The 10,809-nt window shown below is 39.3% G+C and overlaps 1 protein-coding gene across 1 annotated transcript in view; it reads right to left on the bottom strand.

The window, feature by feature from the left end:
* LOC143023965 (uncharacterized) overlaps positions 1–10,451 on the bottom strand; it is a 57,084-nt gene extending 46,633 nt beyond the window's left edge. Inside the window, exon 1 of the mRNA XM_076182635.1 lies at positions 10,403–10,451. The gene's annotated coding sequence lies outside the window, so the exon portion shown is untranslated. The remainder of the gene's footprint in view (positions 1–10,402) is intronic.
* Between the last annotated feature and the right edge of the window lie 358 nt (positions 10,452–10,809).

The following is a 10,809-nucleotide window of genomic DNA, read 5'->3' on the forward strand; positions in this document are numbered from 1 at the left end:
CAGCTAACTGCTTTTGCAGTGTTAGATTCCACAGTGTCGCAAGATGATGTAGATGAAAATGCTGAAAGACAAGCATCCCAGAAAAAGAAAATCATAAAACTCAGAAAATGGAAAGCACAGGATCTCCCAGAAAAGACAAATGTTCCATGTTACCCATATAAACCATCAATTGCTGATATTCCACGTAAGCCTAGTGAGACCCTTGAGCTTTTCTTGGATGTATTAGCTATTGATCACCTCGTGAAACAAACTGTAAACTATGCAGTACAGAATGGTAAACATTTATTTACGCTGACAAGTGATGAAATGAAAACCTTCATAGGAATTTTGTTAGTGTCAGGCTACTGTTGCGTTCCACGTCGCAGACTGTATTGGCAGAGACAACCAGACGTGTATAATGAGCTTATTGCTGACTCCATGCGCCGCGATCGCTTTGATGAGATCATGAAATATTTTCATGCTGCAGACAACACAAAGCTTCCCAAAAATGACAAGTATGGCAAAGTTTCTCCCCTCATGGAAATCCTGAATGGCAACTTTCTCAAGTACGGGGAAGTATTTGGGCCAATAAATATATCCATTGATGAGTCAATGATACCTTATTTTGGTCGGTATCCCACAAAACAGTTCATCAGGGGAAAACCTGTACGATGGGGTTATAAAGCATGGGTTGCAGCTGATCCAAATGACTATGTTTTCGATATATCTGTTTACCAAGGCAAAGATGGTACAAAGGGTAAGGCTAATGCATCTTATGGACTTGGTGGAAAAGTTGTACTTGATGTTTTGGATGTGATAGAAAAACGTTATCCAACAAAGAAGTTATCCCTTTACTTTGATAACTTCTTTACATCCCTCAAACTTGTAGAAAAAATCAAGAGCATGGGTCATGATGCTACTGGCACACTGAGAAAAAACCGAATCGAAAAATGCCCATTTACAAATCCTGCAAAGTTTATGAAATTACCTAGGGGAACTGAAGAACATTTTTGTGATGCTGATCAGGGATAATTGCAGAACGCTGGCAAGATAATGGCATTGTAACAATTGCATCATCTGAGTATGGAGTAGTGAAGGCTGAACGCTATGTTGCTTCTCAGAAAAAACGTATGAATGTTTTGATGCCAAATGCCATCCATCAGTATAATTGGAAAATGGGTGGTGTTGATAGGGTAGATCAAAATATTGCTCAGTACAGGCCTTCAATTCGTAGGAAAAAGTGGTACTTTCCAATTGTCACATACTTGTTTACAGTATGTGTAAACAATGCCTGGATTTTTGCAAGAGAAGGAGGTTACAAAGAGGATATGTTGTCATTCATACGTGCTGCTGCTACTGAATGGCTACAGAATCACGGCAAAAAGCCAAATAATCCAGGAAGATCACGATCAGTTCTCAGTGTTGCAGGTGTATCGGCACAAATGCACTATGATAATGTTGGGCATCACATCGTGAAATCGGATCCTCCAAAACGCTGTCATTGCAGGTTGTGTAACAGTCAGACTGTATTCATATGCCAGAAATGTAAAGTATACCTGCATCAAGTGTTCAGTGCAGTACCATACCATGTAGGCCAGGAGAATCCTCTGAAAATATATCTAAGATAGGTTGTACTATTTCTTTATCAAGGTTTTTCTTTTTTATTATCACATGCACCTCATTTCTCCACTTTGAGAGCTGTATTATCTCTAAGGGCTGTATTCTTTGGTTTCCTTTAGTTTATAACAAAGAAATTCAAGGTTTCCTTTTTAGTCAGGAAATTCTAATTATGTATCAAAAGTGAATTTTATACATCATTTTTAAAATTCTTCTTAAGCAATATGTATTGCGGTCAAAACGCCACTCGTTGCGTTTGCGCAACAACACATTTTCATAAATAAAATGAGAACCATTATACATATGGAGTAATATTCATCATATGTTTGCAGTTTAGGTTCACATTATGCATATATCAAAGCGGCAACATCAAATTCTTACTTTCATTTTTTTTCGGCTTAAATGGGTTAAGTGTAGTAGGGAAGGCTTATGGGAGGATCTTGATTGAGAGGATTAGGAGAGGAACAGAAGGAGTAATTGGTGAGGAACAGTGTGGTTTTAGGACAGGTAAAGGTTGTGTAGATCAGATCTTTGTGGTAAGACAGATATGTGAGAAAGCTATAGGAAAAGGGAAGGATGTTTTTTGGGCTTTTATGGATCTGGAAAAGGCTTATGATAGGGTAGACAGAAAGGCACTGTGGGAGGTTATGCAGATATATGGGATAGGAGCAAAGCTTCTGGGAGCTGTCAAGAGTTTTTATGAGAGTAGTAGAGGTTGTGTCAGGATTGGAAATGGAGAGAGTGAGTGGTTCGAGGTAAAGGTGGGACTTCGTCAAGGATGCATTATGTTGCCCTGGATGTTCAACTTATACATGGATGGGGTGGTGCGAGAGGTATATGCAAGGGTAGTGGGCAAAGGATTGGAGATGGTTAAAGAAAATGGAGAAAAGTGGGAGGTGAGCAAGCTGTTGTTTGTGGACGACACTGCGCTTGTGGCAGGATCGGAGGAGGGATTGAGGAAGTTGGTGGCAGAGTTTGGGAGAGTATGTGATAGAAGAAAGCTAAAGATAAATGTGGGTAAAAGTAAGGTGATGAGATGTACAAGGGGTGAAAGTGGCAGTAGACTGGAAGTGAGCATTAAGGGAGAGCGACTGGAGGAAGTGGATAGTTTTAGATACTTGGGTGCAAATGTGGCAGAAAAAGGTGGAGTGAAAGTGGAGGTAGAGTGTAGATTGAGAGAAGCGAGTAAATGCCTTGGTGGATTAAAGAGTATAATGAGGAATAGACATTTGGGAATGGATGCTAAGAGGAGACTGTATGAAGGAGTGATTGTGCCAACAGCACTGTATGGGGCAGAAACATGGAACACAAGAGAGGAAGAGAGAAAGAGTTTAAATGTGTTTGAGATGAGGTGTCTGAGAAGTTTGATGGGGGTTACTAGGCTAGATAGAGTGAGAAATGAGGAGGTGAGGAGGAGAACAGGGGTGGAAAAGGAACTGGGAGATTGGGTCGATGAAAGAATATTAGGATGGTTTGGACACATGGAAAGAATGAGTGAAGAAAGACTAGTAAAAGAGGTATGGAAGGCAGATGTGGAGGGAGTGAACATGAGGGGACATCCTAGGATGAGGTGGATGGATGGGGTGAAGGGGGCTTTGGGGAAGAGGGGAATGTCTGTTGAGGAAGGACGGGAGAGGACAGAAGACAGGGGTGAATGGAGAATGGTTGTATATGGATGATGTTGTGATTGCGTGGGGTGGAGTGGGCAAGGGGGTGGGGTAGTATGTGTGAGTAAAATTTGACGCAAACTGAGGGGATTTCTCCCCATCCTCTCCTTTTATCCAATGGGGGGATGGAGAGGGGGGGTCGCTGATTTGATGAAGCGGCCTTGCTGTGGATGTGCTGTCTTGCGACACTGCTTCTGACCCAGGGCAGTGGACAAGGTGCAGGGATGACCCGTCATCCAGGAGGTGCTCAGATAAGAGGGAGGGTGGAGGGGTGTGGAGTGTATTCAGGGATGGAATGGGTGGAAATGATTTTATACCTTTCCCTTTTTGGCTACCTCCCTTGTAAGGGGGAAAAAGCCTTGGTATATGTATGTTAAATGACACAAATTATGAATGTTGTACACAACATGCCTAGAACCTTACACATCTTTAAAGTGGTTTACAAAAGCAATCAAATATCTATGTGCTTTTTCCAGTTTCTGGACCTCTGGGTACTGAAAGCAGAAATGTGCTCACACTCAAAAGAAGAATTTTTTTTATAAACATTCTCATTAATGTGTTTCTGGAGACAAACTGGTCCAGTATACAAAAGAAAGGCTCTGAATTCTGTGGCTTTGTATCTATCAACTTCATCTCAACTTCTTGGTTTTCTGTTAAGTTCACAAGGCATGTAATTTGCAAGTTCTTCCACAGATTTTCTTTATCAGGTCAGTTAGACCTAATGGAGTTTTACAAATTGTCCGAGGGTCCGAAGGCAAATTTGCATCAAATTGCAAATTTAAAATTTCAACAAGGTCTCTTAGAGCGCAGTGCTTAATCTGGTGTTTGATGGCCCAGTTCTTAACCAAGGTTTCAGTGTCTACAGATTTGTAGGGCAACAACACTTCCATTTGTGCACCATTTTCAAGGTTTTGGGTGATTTCGGCCAAGGATTCTTCTGGGCCAAAATCACAAGAACTCTGCAGGGTAGGACATTTCGGCCAGTCCTCCAAATATTGCTATTATTATTTACTTATTATTGAAAGAAAATATATTATTAAAAGAATTCTAAAAAATTACTCATATATCATTTGAAGTAACAATATTTTTTGCACATACTGTGTGAAAATGAAATGAAATTTATTAAACAAATTATCTAAATTAAAATCATACAACTTTCGTGTGTGGACTAAGGTAAATGGTGTTATTGTTGCACCAAAAGTTGCCTAACATTGTCATTGATAACACGGAGTCTAGGGTTAGATTGTTCAAAAAAATAATTCTGGCGTTAGTTTATCTTGATGTTAAATGTCATGGTAATGCTCTGTGTTACCATGATGTTTAATGTCAAGATAGATTTAAAGCCAAGATAGTGCAAAAATTTGTTTTGAACAACCCAGCCCAGAAGTTCAACATCATTAGTGAGCATGGAGGGGGGAAGGGCATCGAATGTAGAATGTTTCGGCCACAGAAGTTTCGGCCAGAACTCTGCAGGGTAGGACGTTTCGGCTGGTCCTCCAAATGTTGCTATTATTATTTACTTATTATTGAAAGAAAATGTATAATTAAAAGAATTTTAAAAATTGCTTATATATATATCATTTCAAGTAACAACATTTTTTGCACATACTGTGTGAAAACAAAATTAAATTTATGAAACAAATTATCTAAATTAAAATCATACAGTGCACCAAGCCAGGGCACCAAGCCTTCAAGCTTAAAAGGTTATTTTCTCTGGGCCGAAATCACTGGTGATTTCGGCCCAGAAAAACCTTGGGCCGAAATCACCGGACCGAAATCACCTTGGGCCGAAATCACCTGATCCCATTTTCAATTTCACTTTCCTCTGTCTCTGATTGGTCTCTACTACTATAACTGGTCAGCAGCTCATAAGGATTGTCCACATTATTACTGCTGGTATCATCAGAGCATAGATATGCACCTACTTGTACCTCACAATCATTTAAACTGGTACTACATTTGTCCTTTCTCTAATGTTGAATTAACTCTGCTTGTACTGGCAAGAGGTAAATATATAATTAAACGTAAAACTCGTCAGATAAAGTATGGTAGCGGAGGGGCAACAATAAACGAATGTTGTTTAGAAAAATGTGTGATAGAAGTTATCTGCTCACAAATAACCTGTTAATGGTGAGTTTATTGGTTCTTTAGATTTTCGGAATATCATAAATGAAAGGTCATCAAAGAAGCATCATTGTAAAAACTTAAATGAATGGTAAATTAACAAGTTTAAAAGGAAATATTTGTGGTAAATATAATTTATGTAAGTGCAGTGGATACCCAGAAAGTGAAATAAATAAGGATCAGAAGGTGATTAAAGCATAAATAAGACAAGATTAAGGGGGCTGGTGGAACGACCGACGACAACAACGAAACTGGAACTAGAACAATTATGACGGACAACAAAAATAAAGCTCGGGCAAGCGCAAATGAGGATCAAAAAGACGAAAAATGTGGAAAATGTGGAACATTGGTAAAGGATAATGATAAAGCCATAGCATACGAGATCTGTGAGGCATGGTTTCATAGGTGCTCGGACAAAAGGTCCCCGGACAAAAGGTCCTGAAATCTGCACCCCTGGGACAAAATGTCCCCAACGGCCTAGGTGGGTGGTCAAAATGTCCCCAATTTTTTTTTTTTTTTTTTTTAAATTTGTCAGATGTGTTTTACTTTATTCCTTTATACAATTGACATTTATACAATTGACATTTCTGAAACGTTTGCTTACACAATTGGCTCATAGATTTATGGGTTGGGTCGAGTATAAGATATTTAATAAAATATCAAATATTATTGTACTTTGTGTTTATATATAGAGATTCTCCTGAATTTAAGGGTTGTTATAAAACCACAATTAACTATGTCCCAAAATGTATAAACAGTTGATAAAAATCAATATTTGTTGAAAAAAATGGGGACCTTTTGTCCTATATATCGGGGACCTTTTGTCCTAGGGGTGCAGATTTCGGGACCTTTTGCCCGGGGACGTTTTGTCCGGGGACGTTTTGTCCTACATTCGGTTTCATATCAGATGTGAAAATATGTCAGAAGAAATTTACAAATTTATGGTGGAGTAGGAGGTTGGGGAACAACTGCTAAGGAGTTGTAAACATTGTAAGAGGGGGTGTTCCAAATTACATAGGAGAATGAGCAAAATAGAGAAACAACATAGTGAAATGGGAAAGAGGCAAGATAAACTACAATTTATGGTGAAGGAAATCAGAGAAGAAATAACAGTTGACCAAGAAAGAAAGAAGAAATTGGATAACAAAGTGGGAAACTTAGAAGTAAAGGCTATAGAAATCGGGGAAATAACTGGCAAAAGCACTGAAGATAGAAAAGTTTTGGATGACAGATTAGGGATCCTAGAGAATAAAGTGATAAATTTAGAGGGAAAAATTGAATCATGTGATATGGTAAAGGAGGATAGTGTGGTGGATACTTCAAAGGAAAGCAGAAACACTGGAGGCATAAGTCGAGGATTAGGTGAAACCTTCTACCAGGAAATCAGTCATTTGAGGGAGAGAGAAAATAATTTTGTGATATATGGGGCGCCTGAATCTACAGCAAATGGAGATAAAGAAAGAATTGAACATGACAGGGAATTTGTCAAGAAGCTACTTGTAACATGTAATGCAGAACAACACCAGGAAAGGCTGTTTAGAGTGTATAGGTTGGGTAAACAATCTGGTAACAAACCGAGGCCTCTTCTTGTAAAGCAACATGACAACTTAATGAAAACCTGCATATTCAGAAATGTAAAAAGATTGCATGGCAACAAGGAATATGAGAATGTGAGGTTGGCACATGATCTCAATAAGAGGGAGAGGGAACAAGAGGTAAAATTATGGAGGCAAAAAACTTGATATCAGCGGGGAAAGGCAAACATATAGTGGTTGGCCCCCCATGGAAATGAAGGGTAGTCAAAACCAGGGAACTTCCAAACTAAGAATTGGAGGGAATCCTTGCAAAAGTGTAAATAGTGTAAACAGGAAGGATTTATATATTATGTTTAGCAATGTGGACATATTTAGTTTTGATAAAAGGTTAGAATTAAGTACTAGAATATGTGAATTGGAAAATACACCTCATATCATAGCTCTGCAGGAGGTCAAACCAAAAATTTTAGATATGAAAGGACCAATGCAGAATATAATATGGAAGGATACGATCTCATTGAACAGAACTTACATAATAACATAGGAAGGTACAAAGTTTAATCTATTCGATCTGAAAACCAAATATTGTGAGTACTGTGGTGTACTGATAGAATGTGGAAAAGAGAAATTAATGGTCATATCTATATACAGAAGCCCAAACAGCGATGAAAGAAATAATGCTGGGCTGCTCCAACTGATGCCAGAGAATGATATGAATGTGCAATATAAAGTACTACTAGGGGACTTTAACCTTCCTAACATTAGTTGGAGCAGCTACACAACAGAATCTAGTCATATGGATTACAATAGTCAATTTATTGAGAAAGTGAGAGATTGCTTTTTTACTCAGCACATACTTGATATCACCAGAATAAGAGGGGACAACACTGGAAATACACTAGACCTAATATTTACTAATGATGAAACAATAATTGGAGAAATCAGTGTAGAAAGTCCGCTGGGAAAAAGTGATCATGCAAGCATTCTGTTCACTTGTGACACTCAGGAGCAGATGGACAACAGTAAGCAACAAATTTATATGTATGAAAAGGCAGACTATCAGCTCATGAAAGAAAGGCTTGGAATTGACTGGAACCAGTATTTGCAGGATTTGGGTACAGAGGAAATGTGGAAGAAATTCGCCAATAAACTACATGAAGTGATCGAAGAATGTGTTCCCAGGAATCACATCAGAGCGGTAAATAAGAATAGTACAAGAAAAAATGAAAACCTACCAATGACTAGGAAACTACGGGCTAAGATTAAAAGGAAACAAAGATTGTGGGAAAAATTGAAGAAAATTAAACAGGAAAATGATGTAACACTAAACAGGAAATACCAGGACACAGAAAGAGAGTACAGAAGAGTCAATAACCAAATTAGAAGACAAACCAGGAATGCTGTGAAATCAAAAGAGAGGGAAATAGCAAGGTATGTGAAGGAGAATCCGAAGGTGTTCTGGAAGTATGTAACATCAAAGACGAGAACAAAGGCCCACATTGGAGAACTGTATAAAAATGAAGAAAAAACTCAAAAGGCATCAAGTGACAAGGAAAAAGCTGACATACTCTAAGAGCAATTCTCGAAGGTTTTCATACATGAGTCAGATGAAGATCCACCTAGGGCGGCAACCAGGGAGGCAACAATACTGGATAGTATGGTAATCACTGTAGACAAAATAAGGAATGCCCTGCAAAAACTCAAGAAGAACAAATCACCTGGACCAGATGGGATACACCCAAGGGTAATTAAGGAACTGATGGAGGACTTACTGGAACCACTGAGAATCATATATAACAGCTCACTGCAGGAAGGTGTGGTACCCGAGGACTGGCGTATTGCCCATATCACGGCCATCTATAAGAAAGGCAACAAATGCGATCTAGGACATTACAGACCTGTCAGCCTAACAAGTGTCCTATGCAAGGTTATGGAGTCACTGTTGCGGGAGGAGGTAATTAGACATTGAAGGAGAATAAGTTATTTAGTGAGAAACAGTTTGGCTTCATTTCTGGAAGATCAACTACATTACAGTTAATAAAGGTACTGGATGACTGGACTGAGGCAATAGATGAAGGATTGGCTGTGTATGTAGTGTAATTGGACTTTATGAAAGCCTTCAACCGAGTACCACATAAACGTCTGATAGAAAAAATATCAAGCTACAGGGTAGAAGGTAAAATATTGAGATGGATTCAGAACTTTCTAACAGGGAGAAAACAGAGGGTGTTGATAAATGGAGAGGCTTCTGGATGGGAGGAAAAAACAAGCGGAGTCCTGCAGGGATCTGTTCTTGGCCCCCTTGCTTTTTTGTAATATTTATCAATGACCTGCCAGAGGCAGCAGTGAACGGAAGTAAAGTGTATCTATATGCAGATGACACTAAGATATAAAGGACAATACAAAGCACGGAAGACTGTGATAGGTTACAGTGGGATCTGGATGAGCTCAAAGAATGGACAGAGAGGTGGCTCCTAAGTTTTCATCCAGAGAAGAGCAAATATATGAGGTTAGGGAGGACCACAATGGAAGAGAAGTACGGCAACATCAGTAAGACAGGAAATGAAACAGACATAGGGGTGATCATAGATGATAAACTAAACTTCTCCATACACCTGGCAGAAAAGATCAATAAAGCCAATATGTTAGTAGGGCTGATCAGAAGGACCTTTCAACATTTAGAACCATACATTTTCAAGCCTCTGTACACGGCTCTTGTAAGGCCGCACTTGGAGTACGCCAACCCGGTTTGGTGTCCCGATCTGGTGAAGGATTTGGAGGCTGTGGAGAATGTACAGCGGAGAGCAACTAAATTATTGCCATCCCTCAAGGAGTTATCATTCGAAGAGAGGCTGAGGAAGTTGAGCTTGCCCACCTTGGCGTACAGGAGATCCCGGGGAGATCAAATTGAGACCTACAAAATTGTCACTGGTTTATATGACAGAAACTGCACTGAGGGTCTCTTTGAATTTAGAGAGGGGTCCAGTACAAGGGGAAATAGTCGAAAAATATCTAAGCCAAGAGCGAGGTTGGACCTGAGAAAATACTCCTTTAATAACAGTCATTAATAATTGGAATGAGCTGCCAGAATGGGTGGTGAATGTAGACACAGTGACAGTCAAAAGTTTAAAGTTTTGAGGCAAGGCTAGACAAATTCTGGGAGGGACAAGAACAAATATAAAAATATTGAGCACAAATTAACACTGCACGCGGCCAGCACCAACATCACACTAGAAATCAGGCAGCTACACTGGAGTCATAGGTCAAAGAAGGCCTCTTCTAGTAAAATCATAAAAATGTCAACTGTAATGCTACCGGCAACATCCTCGACATTTTCTTGCAAATAGGATACAAACTCTCGCTTCTGTCTCCGACGCAAAGTCCAGGAGGAAGACATTGCAGCAATCGGTAAAAATGGTAAAAGTATAAAGGCAGTCACCACCAAATTTTGAGAAAAAATGCGCAATACTTCCCACTTACGGCAATAAACCACCAACAACAACTCTATTGTTTGGAGCCAAAACGCCAATGACAAAGGTTCCAATATTTTTTGGCATAGACGTAACGTGTTATAAATCCATATGTTATCTGTAGATATGAGAGATAACCAGTTATTTGAATTGATTTTCTCCTATTATTAACAAAAAAGTAAAATAATAGGTAAGGGTAACTGGATTATTTTGACGTTTTTTTATGTTACTAATGTGCATGACATTATAGGCGTTTTTACCAACGCATCCAGAATATCAAACGCTATCAAACATGTTTGAAGTCATTGGTAAACACGACTTACTGTGCTGCCAGACGACCCTCGCTCGCACCGTCTCGGAAAAAGTGTCGTACGGATCATATAAGAGACTGCATTCGTGGTGGGAAAATCAAGCCAG

The sequence above is a fragment of the Oratosquilla oratoria genome, unplaced genomic scaffold (genome assembly GCF_046742065.1).
Source record: "Oratosquilla oratoria isolate Oo_2021 unplaced genomic scaffold, ASM4674206v1 SCAFFOLD73, whole genome shotgun sequence".
Taxonomy (NCBI): Eukaryota; Metazoa; Arthropoda; class Malacostraca; order Stomatopoda; family Squillidae; genus Oratosquilla; species Oratosquilla oratoria.